Source organism: Polypterus senegalus, chromosome 4 (assembly GCF_016835505.1).
Source record: "Polypterus senegalus isolate Bchr_013 chromosome 4, ASM1683550v1, whole genome shotgun sequence".
Classification (NCBI taxonomy): Eukaryota; Metazoa; Chordata; class Cladistia; order Polypteriformes; family Polypteridae; genus Polypterus; species Polypterus senegalus.
The window spans coordinates 13,093,509-13,113,038 of NC_053157.1; the positions used below are offsets into that span (position 1 = coordinate 13,093,509).

At 39.3% G+C, this 19,530-nt stretch overlaps 1 protein-coding gene across 1 annotated transcript in view; it reads right to left on the bottom strand.

Annotated features, from left to right (window-relative positions):
* Positions 1 to 14,869, bottom strand: part of fbxw7 (F-box and WD repeat domain containing 7) — a 361,272-nt gene extending 346,403 nt beyond the window's left edge. Inside the window, exon 1 of the mRNA XM_039750255.1 lies at positions 14,333 to 14,869. The gene's annotated coding sequence lies outside the window, so the exon portion shown is untranslated. The remainder of the gene's footprint in view (positions 1 to 14,332) is intronic.
* Positions 14,870 to 19,530: the final 4,661 nt, after the last annotated feature.

Here is a 19,530-nt window from a genome sequence, read left to right on the forward strand (position 1 = left end):
TTTCTAATCCTGTCCATCCTCATCACACCCAATGCAAATTTTAGCATCTTTAACTCTGCCTCCTCCAGTTCTGTCTCCTGCTTTGTGGTCAGTGCCACCGCCTCCAGCCCATATAACATAGCTGGTCTCACTACCGTCCTGTAGACCTTCCCTTTCACTCTTGCTGGTAGCCGTCTGTCACAAATCACTCCTGACACTCTTTTCCACCCATTCCACCCTGCCTGCACTCTCTTTCACAATCCCCATTACTCTGTACTGTTGATTTCATGCCAAATAAAATCAGAACCTTGCTTTTGCCAAATTGCCACTTCACTACAAAACAAAACAAAAATGCAAAGCAAGATGCATTAGAGTTAAACAAGCAGGCAGTGAATCTGTGTCTATTTTACATATTCTTTAAAAGGAAAGCAAAGATACTTCCCAGTTTTGGCTTTAAGATAGAATGACAGGGGTGTTACAATACCCCCACTACACTGAACAGTCTTTCACATGTAGTGCTGGGAGCTCATAAACACATCATTTTAACATGCCAGTGTAATCAATTGCAGCATCACTGAATGCAGTGGCAATGAAAAAAAAAAAAAAAAAAAAAGAGAGGCAAACTGTTACATTGATAAAGCCTTACTTAATAAAATAAAGAAAATTCCAATGGGGGCATTAAACTTTCACATTAGAATTTAAGATTACACATTAAGAATTACAATCTTTTCAGCAAGCAACCTGTTTATTTTGGACAGCAGGTTTAAGTTACTTGGTATAGTTAGAATATAGAAGATTCATATTAGAAATGTACATACAAATCATGATGTCCCGATATGCCCTACACACATAGTCCACATCTGACCCCCTACATTTACTCTACAAGACTTTAACTGTTCATCTTTTAATCCTCTCCTGTTTTGTTTGTCTTGGACTGTTCATGGCACAGAAAAGGTTTTATTAGGATTTACCTTAAGAATCAATTATTGAGAGATGAAACTGTCCCCTTTACTTTGATTGATTCCATACACCAATGACATGATTCTTCAAGTCAAGATGAAAGCCAGAGTATCCTACCATGAGATCACTATTCTCTCAAGAAAGAGATGTTTTCACGCTGCATAAGTTAGAGGAAAGCAGCTACACAAAGAAAAGGAGTTAAATACATTGAGGGCTTCTTCGCAACTAAATATAAGACTGGACAAAGGATTAACACTGTAGTATAATTATTACAAATACTGCACTGCAGAACAGTGGAGAATTGAGAGACAACACCTCAAATGAGTGAGACTGTGAGAACTAAAAGCCAAATTACATGTGTAGGAATTCAAGCTATAGTGGATATAGCCAGATATAGTGGTATGGACACACAGTGAAGCCTCTGCATACATGCCCGCCAGTGAAAATGTACCAGTCACAGTCAACCAAAACAAGATCAAGGACAATGCTATGGAAAAGCTTAGGAGTACAACGGCCACAGACTGTCAATTACCACTACGACTATATTGTGGAGGATCGTGGAAAATTCAATGAAAAAGTGATTATGTAAAGTTATCTTACACTTCAAGAGTGTATTATATTTATGGCTTTAACTGTAAAGACAAACAGTTATTAAAAAGATAAATCACATATTCAGATTCAAAATTAAAAACAGAGGACAATGTCAGGCACATTAAAAAGGGGCCCAGAAGATTTTAGCCAAGTCTGAACATTACCAAATGAAGACTGTTTCATTCATCAACTTAATATATGAGAACAAATAATTCATAACTACACCCTATTGCTAAGAAAAAAAGATATATATTTTATAGCAAAGCAGTAACTCCAACAGTGTTCTTTGAGCACAAACTTGCCTTGAAATAAATAAGAAACATTTGGCTTTTTTCCACAACATGATTTTGAATTACACTGTAACATAAGGCAATGGCTAGAATAGCAGTTGTATTTCTTTAAAATAAAAGATAAAAAAGATAAATTAATACAAAACAATGTTTTAAACAACTAGACAGGCTGTTGTAAAGGGAAAAGATTATCCAGACATAAACCATCTATCGATGTTTTAAATGAGAAAGTCACTTTAGTATATTACTCTTTTTAAAACAACTAGCAGGAGTACCCGGCGTTGCCCAGGAATCTATAACTGGTGAATTTCCCAAATGAAAGAAACAGAACATAGAAATAGAACAAACAATTTTCTAATTCGCATTTTATTGCAAGTTTCTCTGCTTCGGTTGCGTCTGCTGTGGTGTTTGAGACGCCCTTGAAATAGACTTTTCTCTGGCATCTGAAGTGGACCGTGGAATTTGTACGTCTTTTTCGGTGGCATGGGTATATTCGCGCAAAGCAGGAGAATTATAATGTGTTACATGGTATTGCGTATGGAATACGCACCACAGTGAGATGAATTTACTTTATTTACACTACGTTGGAAAGCGAAGAAATCATAGACATATATAGATAGACACCGCATTCACTGTGTTGCCCAGTCGACACGACAGGTCAGCGCGTCTGCCCTACTGCGAGTGGTAAAAGTGCCATTTAAACTGATACACATAGACGTGGAAACTGGGTTTTCTGATGAAAAAACAATAATGATTAAAACAGCATCGTTTACATACAACAGATTTTGGTGAATCGTTTAAATGTAATTATTTATATCCATTTATACACTAATAAAGGCAATTTATTATTATTATTATTATTATTATTATTATTAACGAATTCCTCTCATATAAGTAACATTTCGCGGACTGCTTTCTTCCATCTCCGAAACATTTCTAGACTTCGTCCTGTTCTTACGCAACACGGTACTGAAGTATTGATTAATGCCCTAGTCACCTCACTTATAGATCACTGTAATGCTATTCTATCTGGCATCCCACAAAAACGTATCCATCGCTTACAACTTCCAGTATTGAGTCGAAGTATTGACGCAAACACCATACATATGGGGTATTGACTCGAACACCATACATACGGATACTATCAAATCATATATAAGGATTGCTAGTATCTGATGCTTATTCTGGAATCTTCAAGAGCAATATAGAAACCAACAATTGACAGGGCGCCAGTCTTCATATCAACTGTATTTACTGTTACAAATTTGCCTAACCTTCACATCTTTTGGATTCAAGAGGGAAATGGGGAAAAAAAATATAGAGACAGAGTGAGACCCCTATGAACTCCACTTAGGATGGGTCCCAGGATTCTGAAGCTGCCAGGCAAAACTACTGTAACCTCAAACAACCTAAAATAAGATTACATTTATCATATACTTAAAAAAAAAAAAAAATGGAGGCCCTTACATATACAGACCTACTGTAGTACAAATTATGCAGATGACCCTGATGAATAAGTGTGATGATGACTGAGGAATGCAGTAAGCAATGCAGACAAGAATGATGATGTGAACATAACAAGAGTTGTGAAAGTTTGTTGAAATGTTTGCAAAAGGGAAAAACAAAAGGTTCAGCAATTTCATCATTTAGGTTTGCTCATTCAAACCTCAAAACAATAAGACAAAATACATGGTCTAAAATGCATTTTACATTACAATTAGTAGTCTATTAGCTAAGATTAGTATCAGAGAATGGAAAATTACCATTAGTAAAGTACTGTGGAACATTAGGTTCAGTGACAAGAGCACTCTGTCATTAAGGAGCAAGACAGAGTCATCTGAAACATGCAAGTGAAGGACAGTAAAGAGCATGTGAGCATGCCTTGTGAACAGTAGGGAAAGTCAGCTTTTAAGTGCCATTCTACATCAGAAAGTGACCTTCGTTAAAAATACAGAAGGTCTGGGTGGTGACGCACCCAAAAGTATTAAATAAATCTCTTAACATTATTCCTTTCTTTCTAAGGAAAGTCTTGTACACAGACAACAAATAAAAAGCAATGCATAAAGAGAATACAAAAATAACTTTATCTTCTTGCAAAGAAAACAATATGAAATGAGACCACAGCTAACATTTCATTGGCCTCGAACTGGGTGGTGTCAGCATGGACTACGTGCTCTCATGGACACGAAAACTGAAGAGACTTGGTACAGGTAACAGACAATCAACCATACACCAAGTGAATTCACATAAAGTATTAGACATATGTATGGTTATTTAACCCAATGCAAAGTCAATTTAACAACTGTAAGCATTACCTACAAAACAAGATCATTTTAAAATTACTAACTTACACCAAGTTATAATTACCAAATAGAAATACAGCATGTCATGATATACAGTGGTGTGAAAAACTATTTGCCCCCTTCCTGATTTCTTATTCTTTTGCATGTTTGTCACACAAAATGTTTCTGATCATCAAACACATTTAACCATTAGTCAAATATAACACAAGTAAACACAAAATGCAGTTTTTAAATGATGGTTTTATTATTTAGGGAGAAAAAATCCAAACCTACATGGCCCTGTGTGAAAAAGTAATTGCCCCTGAACCTAATAACTGGTTGGGCCACCCTTAGCAGCAATAACTGCAATCAAGCGTTTGTGATAACTTGCAATGAGTCTTTTACAGCGCTCTGGAGGAATTTTGGCCCACTCATATTTGCAGAATTATTGTAATTCAGCTTTATTTGAGGGTTTTCTAGCATGAACCGCCTTTTTAAGGTCACGCCATAGCATCTCAATTGGATTCAGGTCAGGACTTTGACTAGGCCACTCCAAAGTCTTCATTTTGTTTTTCTTCAGCCATTCAGAGGTGGATTTGCTGGTGTGTTTTGGGTCATTGTCCTGTTGCAGCACCCAAGATCACTTCAGCTTGAGTTGATGAACAGATGGCCGGACATTCTCCTTCAGGATCTTTTGGTAGACAGTAGAATTCATGGTTCCATCTATCACAGCAAGCCTTCCAGGTCCTGAAGCAGCAAAACAACCCCAGACCATCACACTACCACCACCATATTTTACTGTTGGTATGATGTTCTTTTTCTGAAATGCTGTGTTCCTTTTACGCCAGATGTAACGGGACATTTGCTTTCCAAAAAGTTCAACTTTTGTCTCATCAGTCCACAAGGTATTTTCCCAAAAGTCTTGGCAATCATTGAGATGTTTCTTAGCAAAATTGAGACGAGCCCTAATGTTCTTTTTGCTTAACAGTGGTTTGCGTCTTGGAAATCTGCCATGGGGTCTTTTGTGACCTCTCGGATGAGTCGTCTCTGCGCTCTTGGGGTAATTTTGGTCGGCCGGCCACTCCTGGGAAGGTTTACCACTGTTCCATGTTTTTGCCATTTGTGGATAATGGCTCTCACTGTGGTTCGCTGGAGTCCCAAAGCTTTAGAAATGGCTTTCTAACCTTTACCAGACTGATAGATCTCAATTACTTCTGTTCTCATTTGTTCCTGAATTTCTTTGGATCTTGGCATGATGTCTAGCTTTTGAGGTGCTTTTGGTCTACTTCTCTGTGTCAGGCAGCTCCTATTGAAGTGATTTCTTGATTGAAACAGGTGTGGCAGTAATCAGGCCTGGGGGTGGCTACGGAAATTGAACTCAGGTGTGATACACCACAGGTAGGTTAGTTTTTAACAAGGGGGCAATTACTTTTTCACACAGGGCCATGTAGGTTTGGATTTTTTTTCTCCCTAAATAATAAAAACCATCATTTTAAAACTGCATTTTGTGTTTACTTGTGTTATATTTGACTAATGGTTAAATGTGTTTGATGATCAGAAACATTTTGTGTGACAAACATGCAAAAGAATAAGAAATCAGGAAGGGGGCAAATAGTTTTTCACACCACTGTACAAGTACTATATACTCAGACAGGGTTTATACATTTATGTTTGGAAGTACAACTTCAGAATAAACTAAATATTTTAAATGCACAAACACTATAAAAACACTTAAGGGAAGCGAGTCAGAATCAGGGTTTTTGCAACAATCACTCCAGTCAAAGTAAGGCTGGCAAAAACTGCCTTTAAAAAATACCTATAGAATATAAACTCTGCATAAAAAACAAACATCAATCTTATACAAGTCATATAATTTAGTTTGAATAATACATACAGATACTTGTCTCTGTAATACTGTAGTTGTGTAATAGAAATTGTTTATAAAGTTATGAATATTGTAACACTGACCACAGGATCTTCATTTTAAGGTAAGAATGACATGACTGCATACTTTGCTTAAACCAAGGTATTTAAACATTTGCCATTTCAGCTCCACCTTGCCAATTTGACATATTAGGCCTATGATTACATTTTAAATGGGTTCTAAATATTCAACCAAACCTGAATTTTCGCTATCAGTTAAAGCAGATATCTACTCTGTCTAAAGTCATTACTGAACTTAATCATTTTAAAGTGAAGATCGTTAAAATGACAGACAAGTTCAACAAGACAAAAATTACTTCATCAATCCATCTTCTTAATTTAATTTCAAACATTTATAAATGAAAATATATACTTAGTCAAAGGCCAATTTATTCAAGCCATTTATTTGAATAAACAATTTAAAAAATTCAGCAGCCATTTTTTTTAACTTGCACATTTTCAGAAAATATATTTTAATGTAAACATTCAATATGAATAATACCATAATTAGCACTACTTAGTTAACACCTAACAACACTACTAGTATTTGCAACTGTTATTAGCTCCAACAGATATTGCTCTCCATCTCTCTTATATTCACACACACACATAATATACATACAATTTTATTCAACGGCCAACTCTTTTTTTCTCTTGCTTTCAAGTGCCAAATATAGCATGTTTTATTTTGGTTGATGTGCTGCAGTTTCACAATGGTCTACTTGGTTGACATCACATCTTCTGAATGTGTTACCTTGGGTTATAGAAACACAGTGGTAATCCTTCAATGTTAGAAGAGAAACAATACATACTGTACAGGGATCAAAATATGCTAACCGCAGAAAAGTGCTACATGCAGTCAGTCTTGCAATTTCAGTTTTCAGAATTCAGAATGTATTGCAGTTGATCTATTTATCAACAATTCAGACTATTTTTATTACACGCTTTAATTAATAACAAAGTTTAAAAGTCCAAATGTGTGTCATCGCTGCGTACTACATAAAATGAGAGATCGTCCAGTGCAAACTTTGTCTTTTTCCCGATGCTGTAAAACATTAAAAGTGACCAACTATTAACATTGAACTGACTTTGATGACTTCTGCTCTGCAGACCTTCATATCCCTGTCAACAGTAAGTGTATAGGTGAGCCACTATCAAACAAATCACAACTGATCCAACTTTTCCTTTTTGCATTTTGAAACAACTAAACTTTTAACTCTTTTGTACAGCTGAATTAGTTGTGTTGGTTAACAAAAACTACTTACTCCCTTGTGTAAGTCTTGCTTCTGTAATGTAACTACACAGTTGCCAGTTCACTTACTATGACTGACTTTCTAGCTGCCCTGATGAGTCACTTAACATACAACTGCTCCAAATGAACAACCAAACACTTTTAATTACTTTGTAATTAAAAAAATCACAAGGGGCTTTACAGAAATAAAACGGACATTGGGTTTCTGATTTTATAATTTGCTTACATAAAGTACTTTGCTAAAATTAATTTATAATTACACGATTGAAGAATAATATAAATATTTTATTTTTTCAACTCTGGTACAATCATGCTATGTTACTTGTCAAGGCTGAACCAGTCATTGATGAAGATTAAACTGGAAATCATTCCTCCTTTGGGCTCGTTTATACTTCACACTCAGAACTCGTATGCACCCGCATCCTCTGCGTTCATTTGACACATCCTCCAAGTAGGTCCTCAGAAATTTACACGACATGTGTTCAAGTGGCAATACCAGCAAAAAGTCAGGGGGCGCAGTGTGCTAAAAGTTGGAATGTGACTTCAGAGTCTCTGTTTACTATCTACATGTGACAGAAAGCCACTTTGCAGATCCTACGAGATCGATGTGTGTGCGTCGATGTTTGATGAATGGTTCCATGTGGTGAAGCAAAATGCCAACATACAAATGCAATCATGGTTTTTTTATATTCAAGTGTTGCATATTCCCGATCATATTGGCACAATACATTTTAAAAGTCTCACATTGGGGCTTTCTCCTAACCTGACAGCAGCGGCAAACAGCAATAGATCGACACACAGAACACATTAAATACTCCAACTCTCTGCACATTTAGAATCCTAAGATTTATACTTGATATCACTTTCATGATGATGTTACATTTCACAGATAAATCGTTAATTTCGTTTAAATAATGAACACTGTTAATTACACACATGGGGGCGACACGGTGGCAGAACAGTAGCACTGCTGTCTTGCAGGGAGTCACGTCACTGGTATCCTCTGCCTGGAGTTTACATGTTTTCCTGCTGGGTTTCCTCAGTGTGCTCCAGTTTCCTTCCAAAGATATGCAGATTTGGTGACACTAAAATGACGCTAGTGTATGTGAGTGCTTGTATTCACCTTGCGATGAGCCGAGGCCCCATCCAGGGATTGTTTCAACCTCGTTCCCAATGCTTGCTGGAACAGACACATCCCTGGATTGATGGATTTAATCATTAAACATCCTTTCCAGAGATATTGCGGTAAGGTGTCATTGGAATGTGACGGGTGTTCCAGGCAATTCACAACACAGCGAAGCCAAACCTGTTCTTACCGTGATGATATCTCACACTGCCACCTGGTGGATTCCTCCAGATTTCCGTAAAGTACACAAGTAATTATAAACAGCAAAACAGTTGCATAGCAGGAGAGTTTGTTGTAGCATGTGTCGCGTGAAGTGTATAAACCTGGCCTTACAGTGCAAAACTTTACACACCAAGCCAGAATGTACTGGTATTATATACTTGTAACTAGCAGACCTTGTGCGCTTCGCTGCAGTCGCTGTAGTTGGAATAATTATGTATCTATATACGACTTACAGAGCTTCTTTATATACAACATTTTTGGTTCGTCCTCCTGGAGACAAAATATATTCATTTTCTCTATGACTAATTCATGAACATGCTATATAAAAAATGGAAACGAGAAAAACGGCAACACCACCTAAACAACAGTAAATGAGATAAAGTAAAAGTCTACCAAACACTAAATGAGATAAAGTAAAAAAGGGCAACACCACTGGGAACAACAGTAAAATCTACTAAACACTAAAGTACAAAAACGAAGTAAAAAGTAACAGTAAACCGCAACACCGCCGGGAACACTGGCACACCGCGTCTACTAAACACTAAGAAACACTAAGTAGAAAAACTAAAGGAAAAAATACTATTCAGTAAGTACTGCGTCCAGTAAACAGTAAATCAGTAAAGGTGAGAGGACTAAACACTAAGGAAAAAGAACGGCAAGTCCGCGTCAGCTACCGAGCTCAGCTCGGAGCGAAATGAGGTGAATGGGAGGGGAGATGATCACGTGACTCCCCCACCTGCTTTAACTCTCCATCCCTCCACAAACACAATCTCTCGGATGCCAACTCTCCTTTATATAAATCAGTAAAGGAGAGAGGACTAAACACTAAGGAAAAAGAACGGCAAGACCGCGTCAGCTGCGGAGCTCAGCTCGGAGCGAAATGAAGTGAATGAAATGACGTGAATGGGAGGGGAGATGATCACGTGACTCCCCCACCTGCTTTAACTCTCCATCCCTCCACAAACACAGTCTCTCGGATCCCAACTCTCCTTTATATAAATCGTTAAAGGAGAGAGGACTAAGCACTAAGGAAAAAGAACGGCAAGACCGCGTCAGCTGCGGAGCTCAGCTCAGAGCGAAATTAAGTGAAAGAAATGAGGTGAAGGAGAGGGGAGATGATCACGTGTCTCCCCCATCTGCCTTAACTCTCCATCCCTCCACAAACACACTCTTTCGGATCCCAACTCTCCTATATATGTATAGATATATAAATTACATACAAAAAAATATGAGCTAAACATAGTACATGCTTTTTTATTATTTGCTATTAGAATGGACACATTGACACCGCATTACGGGATGCAGAGTAATTAACACAGCTGCCCCACAGAGTCTTAGTGCTTCAGGGGGTATTGATGTGAAATCTGCATGTTCACCAAGTATCTGTGTGGACATTTCCTTAAAAACTCCATATTCTTTGAACACCTAACAACTGCAACTCTATCCACATGGACGGTTGCTTCCTGCCAGGACAGACAATCTTATTCATATCCTGCAACCCTGCATTGGGCTAAGCAGATTTTTAACATAAAATGGCGTACTTTATTTCTGCTTGCTTTGGTAGCAACCTTGAGACAGAACTGCATGTGAAAGTACTTCATAAAATATGTGCTAAATAAAATCACACCTAATTTATACTGCTTGAAGACGGTTTATAATGGGCAAGAACTTCTTGCAAGGAAAACTGACACCCTTTTCACTGGCCTGCTATTTCAAGTCACAAGGAATACAACAACTGAAACAAACACTGCCAAAGCCCATTTGAAAACCACTCTAGACGTCAAAGTACTTTATGACAAAGAGCACAACACATATTTTAATGGCTTTTTTACTTAGATTGGCCACATTCCCTCCTTATTCATAAGAGAACAGTATAAAGGGATGGTCACTATAAAAGCAAGTAACTTTAAAATTCCTGCTCATGTACTCTCAGAATGACTGGTACAGAAAATGTCAGATAATTTCCCCAAAATGTTAAATCAAGAAACACTACTGTGGTTTCTTTATACCAATGGCAACCAAAGTCAACATAGAAGTTTTCATTCTTTTTAGTAATTCTTGTATTTGTATGTTATTATATTTATTTGAACATCTGTACAGAGACAAATATTCCCCCCATGGGACAAATAAGTTAAATCTATCATATTACACAAATACCAACACACAAGACACAAACATTAGAATTAACCAACTATATGATTTCCTTAGTCTGATAAGAGAAAAGGCAGTACTGACCTTTCCAACAATGATCTCAGACTTGCATGATAAAAATCGCTGGCGTAAAATTTCTTCAAATTATTAAAAAAAGTCTAGTGGTATGGTAGATTGTGTAGTCACAGAGATATAGCACAGAACTCTAGGTCCAATATATAAGCGGTTTCTGTGGGCTTATTCCTCTAGAAAACAAACTTCATTCCAGGCATCGCGGCACCCTCCAAGGGTCCTGGGTAACCATTACCGGGTCTCTCCCTCCAACTACAACACCAATGTTTAGTCACCTCAGAGTGCTTGAGGTTTGATTCCAGACACTGCTACTCTCTGGGCAAAATTAGCATGTTCTGTATATCCATGAGGTGGACAAGCATTTTAGCTTTTGGTTTTCAAATCAGCCAATTAATCAGAGGATGTGGCTCAGAATCCATGCATAAACTCGTTCATTTTTCTGTGCGTTAATCCAGATTGCAAACTCAAAAATATCTATTTACGCATTTTTGCCCATTTAATTTTTGAGGAAATAAGTTTTGGTGTAACAAACTATCCATACTAACTTCCCCATTAAAAATGTATTTTCTTTATCAGTTAATGTTGTTGTACTTTTTACAACACTCATTTTAACTAAACTTAGGTATAAACTGTCCTACAACTAGCAAGGTAACTCAGGTTTATTTGTAATTTCAGGTTTATTTGCTTTTGTTTATTATTTGTGCTTGATATAAACTGAACTCTTAAAAACAGCTTCCAGCAATGACCTTGGTTCTGTGTGGCCAGAAAAAGCCCCCAGCTCCCCACACCCCAAAGAAAACAAGGGTAAAAAAAAATGAATGTATTAACTCATGTATACATAAATCTAAATTAATAAAACTACCTCTAAAGCAAAACACACAGCAGGAAATTCCATAACTAGAATGCCATAAGGAGGGAAAAAGGGAGCAACAAATTTAAAAACAACACGCCATTAACTAAAGGTAGAGACTACGACTGGGAAACATTGGCCAAAGGATATATTGCTATGATGACTTTTGCAAGTGCGCCCTGTAATGGACTAGCGCTCGGTTCACTGCCTTGTGGAACATTAGTTTAATTGGTATAAATGACAGAATCTGCTTATAGTTAGTAAACTTTTAACATGTGCATATGGTACTAAAATTGGAGAAATTGCAGACACCCAGGAGGCATCAAAAATAATTCCAGAAGACATGTCACGCCTCCAGTTAGTTCAAAATGCAGCTGCCAGGCTCCTAACTCGTGCTAGCCGGAGTGATCATATCACTCCCATTCTGTACACACTGCACTGGCTCCCAGTGTTTTATAGAATTCATTTTAAAATTTTGGTACTCACTTTCAGAGCTTTGCATGGACAGGCTCCTGAGTACCTAACCAGCCTGCTCCAACGCCATACAGCTTGCCGGACTCTAAGATCTGGTCAACAGGGCCTTTTAGTTGTCCCACGCACTCGGCTAAAAACCCGTGGGGATCGTGCCTTTCAGTCTGTGGCACCAAGATTATGGAACAGCCTGCCTTGTTGTCTGCGTGGAGTCGAGTCTGTTGATTCTTTTAAAAAACAACTAAAAACATTTTTTTTTAAACAAGCTTTTAATTAGTGCTAAATAGTTCCAGTTTGTTTATTTATTTATTTATTTATTTATTTATTTTTTTTTTTTTTTACTGCTTTTGTTTATGTTTTTTCCTTCAACTGTTTGTATTTATTCTGTATTTGCTGTTCAGCGCTCTGTGACCTCTTGTCTGTGAAGGGCGCTATATAAATAAACTACTACTACTACTACTACATGGACAAGTTTCAGAACTGTGCAAACACTTGGAAAATGCAGTTTAAAGAAGAAAGTGTACAAAGGGCTACACATAGGCAAACGCAACAGCAATCATAAATACAAGATAGGAAGCAGTGTCCTAGAGGAAGTAACTTCCAAAATGGATTTAAAGATTTATGTTGACGTAATGTTTTCATCGTCTAAGCAGTTGTGCAGAAGCAAGTAAAAAGGCAAATAAAAATTTAGGGTATATCCTAAAAACTGTTCAACATAAAATGCGGGACATTATGCTTAGACTATATGATGCAGAAGTGAAATTGCATCGGGAGTATCATGTGCAGATCTGGTCACCACAATACAAGAAACAGCATCACTTGAAGCCGTGCAGAGGAGAGCAACCAAGTGTATCCAGAGATCTGGACAGACAGACTCGGAAAATAAAACCTATTTAGTCTCAAGAGGAGAACACTGTGTGGGAGGCCTAATCAGGGTCTTCAAAATAATCAAAGTCATTGATAAAGAAGATCCAGCAGAATTCATTTAAGGGTGAATCACATACAGTACTCAAAGACACCAGTGGAAATTAAGGGGAAATGCATTTAGGACTGAAGACAGGAAAGCACTTCTTTAAGAAAATAATTGTGAGAATCTGAAACAAACTATCAAGTCATGGAGCTGGAGCAGAAACCCTGACAACTTTAAAGATGTACCTGGATGTGATATTGGGAAAGCTAAACTATTAGCTAAAGAAACGAGTTTGATGGACTGAAAGGTCTCTTCTTATTTGTCAAAGTCCGTATGTGTCTCTCACTGGGATGACAAGAGGCTTCCACTTCCATTCACGTTCTACTGGAAAGAGTGACTGGAGAGATGCACACTCCTGACAGCTCTTCATTAAAACCTCGTTTCAACTAAGCTTTATCATAGATGAACTATAACTGGAGCATACATAACCAGACACATGAGACAACCTGCTGCGGGTATAATAAGACTCGGTAGTCTGCAAGTACGCAAGGGAACAAAATAGGTTCTCTCGCTATCTCCCAGCCCAAGGGCGCACACATTCACATGCTAGCCTGCAACCAAAAGAGCATCACCGCATGCACAGGCAGAAGAAACCGTTACTCAGTGGAGAGGCGTGTATTCAACCGGCAACGGCGATCTTGCAGTAGTAAATTCCAATAATCCCTAAAAAAAGCTCAATTACAAAAGTGGTTATTATTATATATGTACCATTTTCGGAGCAAGAAATCACCATAAAAAGTGCAAGGACTCCCACAGCCGTCATGAAACACACGGGTGATCTTACAAAAATGTCTGCACCTTCGGCCTCTGGCACTGGGGTCGTACAGACCGTTAGAGAGAAACTTTTCTTCAAGCTGCTCAGCGCGCACACACGCAGGCCAACCAACGTGGACAGCATATTAAATTAGCACTTTTTTGTACGACAGGCATGCTCTCATTATGCACATATCCCATCCAAAAATAAAATATAATAAAATAAAATTTAAAAAAAAAAGCAAAAAGGCAGCAAACACACCAGGCACAGAACTGAAGTTATTTTATACTCCACACACCTCACACTTGAGGCGTTTTTAAGTGCACGCTGCACAACGCATCTGCACTTGCACGGCAGAGTGAAAACAAAAGGAAAGCGACAACAATAAAGCGGCACCTCATAACAACTGAAAAAGCGACATGAAGATGGGCACGCTTACCTTTCGCTGACCTTTAACAGGCAGCATCCGAGCGGCGACACACCGCGGGCGGGCGGGCTTCCCGTTCACGAGGTGCCGGATTCACCTCCACGGCGCTTCTTCTTCTTCCTTTGGATTTCGGTGCTATTTAATATTCCTTGAGGCGCTGGTACTCCACTCCCTCTACTTTCTTTGGCCGAGGCTGTCGATATTCGCCGATTTTATTGCTCTCGAAATTCTTTTTCTTTGTAATTTCCTTCAGAACACCCTAGATCAGTTTAAACAAAACTACAACCTATTGGTGAAGCCCAGCCACGACTGGGGCAGTCGGTGCGCTCTCCCTGCCGCCCGGCTCGTTTCCTCTCCTCGCCCCTCCCGGGTACCGGGCGAGTCCTCGACTCTCCCCTCGGGTAGCTCGAACGTTGGTTTTGCTCACTCAGCGAGGAGCTACCTGGGTAGTAAGCCGACTAAAGCCTCGCCGCTGGCTTCTCCCGAGCCCGAAACACATACACAGACACAGACACACACACACACACACATACACTACTACAGTCTCGCGAACTGGGGCCGAGCGAGGCGCACGCCAATGAGGTCACGCACGGCGCTGGATAGCAACCGCACGCTCCGCCTTCTCTCTCAGCCCTCCCTTGCTCACTCGCTCGCTCGTTCATTGGAGGCGCGCTCCCGCGGCCGCGCGCTTCTTCTCGAGCCGTCTCCTGAAAGTGACCTCACTGGTGTATCGCGACTCGCGGCCTCGCCTACCGCATCGAAGGTTTCAATTGCTTTCCGCTCTTAAAGTCAACAATTTCATTTTCAAAAATATAATTTTGAACTCTGTGCGGTTTTGCCAACAATTATAAAAACGTATTATTTATCATATCAAGTAAATTCGAAAAGATTACAATTCAAAAGAACTATATGATATACTTTAAAGTTATTTTAATTTAAAGTACATGCATAATGATGAAATGAAATTAAGATACACTAGAAGTATAAGAAAAATAATAAGATGTCATTACATTTAATGGAGTTAGTGCAGAGCTGCCTGAAAGAGGATGGCAAAGAGGAAGTGGGATTGTTGTAGAAGTTAAGAAAGTAGACAGGAGTACCACAAGATAAGGCATAAGGTGAAGGGAGAGCCGGCGAAGGATAAACCTAAAGCGTATGATGAGTTGTATGAGAGGTTGGACACTAAAGAGGGAGAAAATGACCAGTACCAATTGGCTATAAAGAGGGACCAAGCTGGGTAAGATCAACGGCCATTTAGAGTGATAAAGGATAATGATGGAAACATACTCACAAGCAAAGGGACTGTGTTGAGCTGGTGGAAAGAGTATTTTGAGAAGTTGATGAATGAAGAGAATTAGAAAGATAGAGAAGTTTGGATGATGTGGAGATAGTGAACCAGGTAGTGCAGTGGATTACCAAGGAGGAAGTAAGGATAGCCATGAAGTGGATGAAGAATGGGAGGGCTGTTGGTCCAGATGACATACCTGTGGAATCATGGAGGTGTTTAGGAGAGATGGCAGTGGAGTTTTTAACCAGATTGTTTAATGCAATCTTGGAAAGTGAAGTGCATGAGAAGTGGAGAAGTGTACTGGTACTGATTTTTAAGAATAAGGGTGATGTGCAGAGCTGTAGTAACTACAGAGGGATAGTATCTATCTATCTATCTATCTATCTATCTATCTATCTATCTATCTATCTATCTATCTATCTATCTATCTATCTATCTATAAAATCGATATGCCAAGCATGAAAATATGGGAAAGGGTAGTAGAAGTTAGGTTAAGTAGGGAAATGATGAGTAGTGAGCAGCAGTATGATGTCATGGCAGGAAAGAGCACCACGGATGCAATGTGTGCACTGAGATTGTTGAAGTATAGAGAAGGCCAGAAGGAGTTGCAGTGTGTCTTAGTAGACTTAGAGAAAGCGTATGACAGGGTGCTGAGAGAGGAGTTGTGTATGAGGAAGTCGGGAGTGGCAGAGAAGTATGTAAGATTGGCACAGGATATGTATGAGGGAAGTGTTACAGTGGTGAGGCCAGCGGTAGGAGTGATGGATGAGTTTAAGGTAGAGGTGGAATTACATCAGGGATCGGCTCTGAGCCCTTTCTTATTTGGAATGGCGATGGACAAGTTAACAGAGGAGACTAGACAAGAGTCCCCATGGACTATGATATTTGTGGATGACATTGTGATCTGTAACAAGAGTAGGGAGTAGTTTGAGGAAACTCTGGAGAGGTGGAAATATGCCCTAGAGAGGAGAGGAATGAAGGTCAGTAGGACCAAGACAGAATGCATGTGTGTGAATGGGAGGGAGGTCAGTGGAAATATGAGGATGCAGGAAGCAGAGACGTCAAAGGTGGACGAGTTTAAATACCTGGGATCAACAGTACAGAGTTACGTGGAGTGAGAAAGACAGGTGAAGAACAGAGGGCAGAGTGGAGTGGGTGGATAAGAGTGCCAGGAGTGATATGTGATAGATGGATACCAGCATGTGTGAAAGAGACAGTCTAGAAGACAGTAGTGAGACCAGCTATGTTATATGGGTTGGAGAAAGGAGCTGGCACTGACCCAAAAAAAGGAGACGGAGCTGGAGGTGGCAGAGTTAAAGATGTTAGCATATGCATTGGGTGTGACGAGGATGGACTGGATTAGAAATTTGTACATTCAAGAGTCACCTCAGGTTGGACAGTTTGTAGGCAAAGCCCAAGAGGAGTTTTATGGATTTGATGAGAGAGGACATGCAGGTGGTGGGTGTGACAGGGCAAGATACAGAGGACAGGAAGATATGGAAACAGATGATCCAATGTGGCGACCGCTAATAGGAGCAGCCTAAAGAATAAGAAGAAGAAGTGTTGGGCTGCTTCAGCATGCATCAACACATGGAATAATTAAAAAAGTAAATGTTATGTCCACACTAAATAGAAAGAAAGGTTAAAGTCACAACATTTCGGCTGGATAGCCTTCATCAGGTGTGCAACAGAAAAGGAAAAAGCAGGTGACATATATAGGAGGGGAAGGAAGAAACAAAGACAGGAGAGATGAAATGAGAAAAGGTAGGTAGGTGCCATTCCATAAGATGAAGGGAGAGATGAAAAAGTTAGCTGGTCATCAACACCTAGTGAAATATGTAATCCTATGCTGAGAATGAGTTTGGGTCCTTCTGATTTTCTTTGAAAAGCGTCTTTTGAAGCCCTGTGAAAAAACAAATATAGAGATTGCTGTGGCTACGCTCAATGGATGTTAAGTGTCCTACTAGGGGCTTTTAAAGTTTTCCATTTATAACAGCCTACTAGCTGTCTCCCTGTTTTACCTATGCAGATGGCCAGATGCATTCTGCACTATCTCTCTGCTCTTTCCTTTTCATACCTGATGAAGGCTATACAGTTGAAATATTATGTCTTTAACCTTCTTTCCATTAAGCATGAAAATAAACTTTAACTTTTTTTTATATATACAGTACGTGTTGACGCAGCCCTACATTAACTCCATTAAATATCTAATTTATAAAGTCAGCGTGTCTTTATTTTTCATGCAATTCAACACCCTTGGTCTGTTTGTGACAAAAAAATACATATCCCACTTTGTCCGAAAACGATAGTAATAATAATAATAATAATAATAATAATAATAATACATTTAATTTATATAGCGCCTTTCCCATGCTCAAGGCACTTTACAGAGTTTAAGAATGAATGGTAGGGTATATAGTACATAGCATTGTACTAAACCATCATCCATCCATTTTCTAACCCGCTGACTCCGAATACAGGGTCACAGGGGTCTGCTGGAGCCAATCCCAGCCAACACAGGGCACAAGGCAGGAACCAATCCTGGGCAGGGTGCCAACCCACCACAGGACACACACAAACACACCCACACATACACCAAGCACACACTAGGGCCAATTTAGAATCGCCAATCCACCTAACCTGCATGTCTTTGGATTGTGGGAGGAAACCAGCGCGCCCGGAGGAAACCCACGCAGACACGGGGAGAACATGCAAACTCCACGCAGAGAGGACCCGGGGAGCGAACCCATACTAAACCAGATAAATAAATAAGAGTATAATAGTAAATTCAGAGAAAAGCCTAACAGACAACATAATTGATGGTCTAGCACACACACACACAGGTTATATGAGCATCTTGACAGGTAGAGCTAAAAGCCTCACTGAACAGATGAGTTCTGAGTTGTTTTTTAAAAGAATTCATGGAGTCAGCTGAAGGCCCTGTCGCCCATGGAGTGTAGATTAATGTGGGGCACAACAAGATTACCAGAATCAGAGGACCTTAGTGGGCGGACAGGCACATAGTAATGGAGAAGGTTATTGATGTAGTTTGGTGTGAGGTTATTTGAGGCTTTGTAGGTTATTAGTAGAATTTTATATTCAATTCTGTAGGACACAGGGAGCCAGTGAAGGCGAAGCAGGATGGGTGTGATGTGCTCGCTGCTGCTGGTTCGAGTGAGGACTCTTGCAGCAGAGTTCTGAATAAGCATGAGCTGTGATATAAGATTAGAAGGGGCACCTGCCAGTAGGGAATTACAATAATCGATGCGGGATGTGATAAAAGCAGGGACAAGTTTCTCAGCATTAGAACAGGAGAGGAAGGAGCGAACACGTGATATGTTACGGAGGTGAAAGTAAGAATGTTTCTTAATGTGATTTATGTGGGTGGAATAAGAAAGGGAGGAATCAAAAATGACACCAAGATTCTCTGTAGTTGAGGCAGGTCTGATGAGATCACCGCCAAGATGGACTGGGAAGGAGCTCGTTTTATTAAGTTGCATTTTAGTCCCAATTTGAAGGAGTTCAGTTTTGTTGCAATTTAATTTTAAAGAGTTCTGCTCCATCCAGGTTTTAATTTCACTGAGGCAAGTTGTGAGCTGAGAAAGCTCTGATGAAGTTTCACTTTTAACATTGAATTAGAGTTGAGTATAGTCTGCATAAAAATGATAACCCAGTCCAAAGCTACGAATAATATGGCCAAGAGGAAGTATATAAATACAGAAGAGAAGAGGGCCGAGGACAGAACCTTGTGGAACTCCTTGTAGACTAATTTGGAACTCAAAATTTGGGCATAAAGATATATTTAGGGGGAGTTTTCCCTTTTTGTTACAGTTAGCTTTAAGGAGAGTGCCTTTCCTGGATTTTGAGTTCTGAAATAAATTATTTTAATTTGCCTCAAGGAGGGTACATTTTAAGAAATATC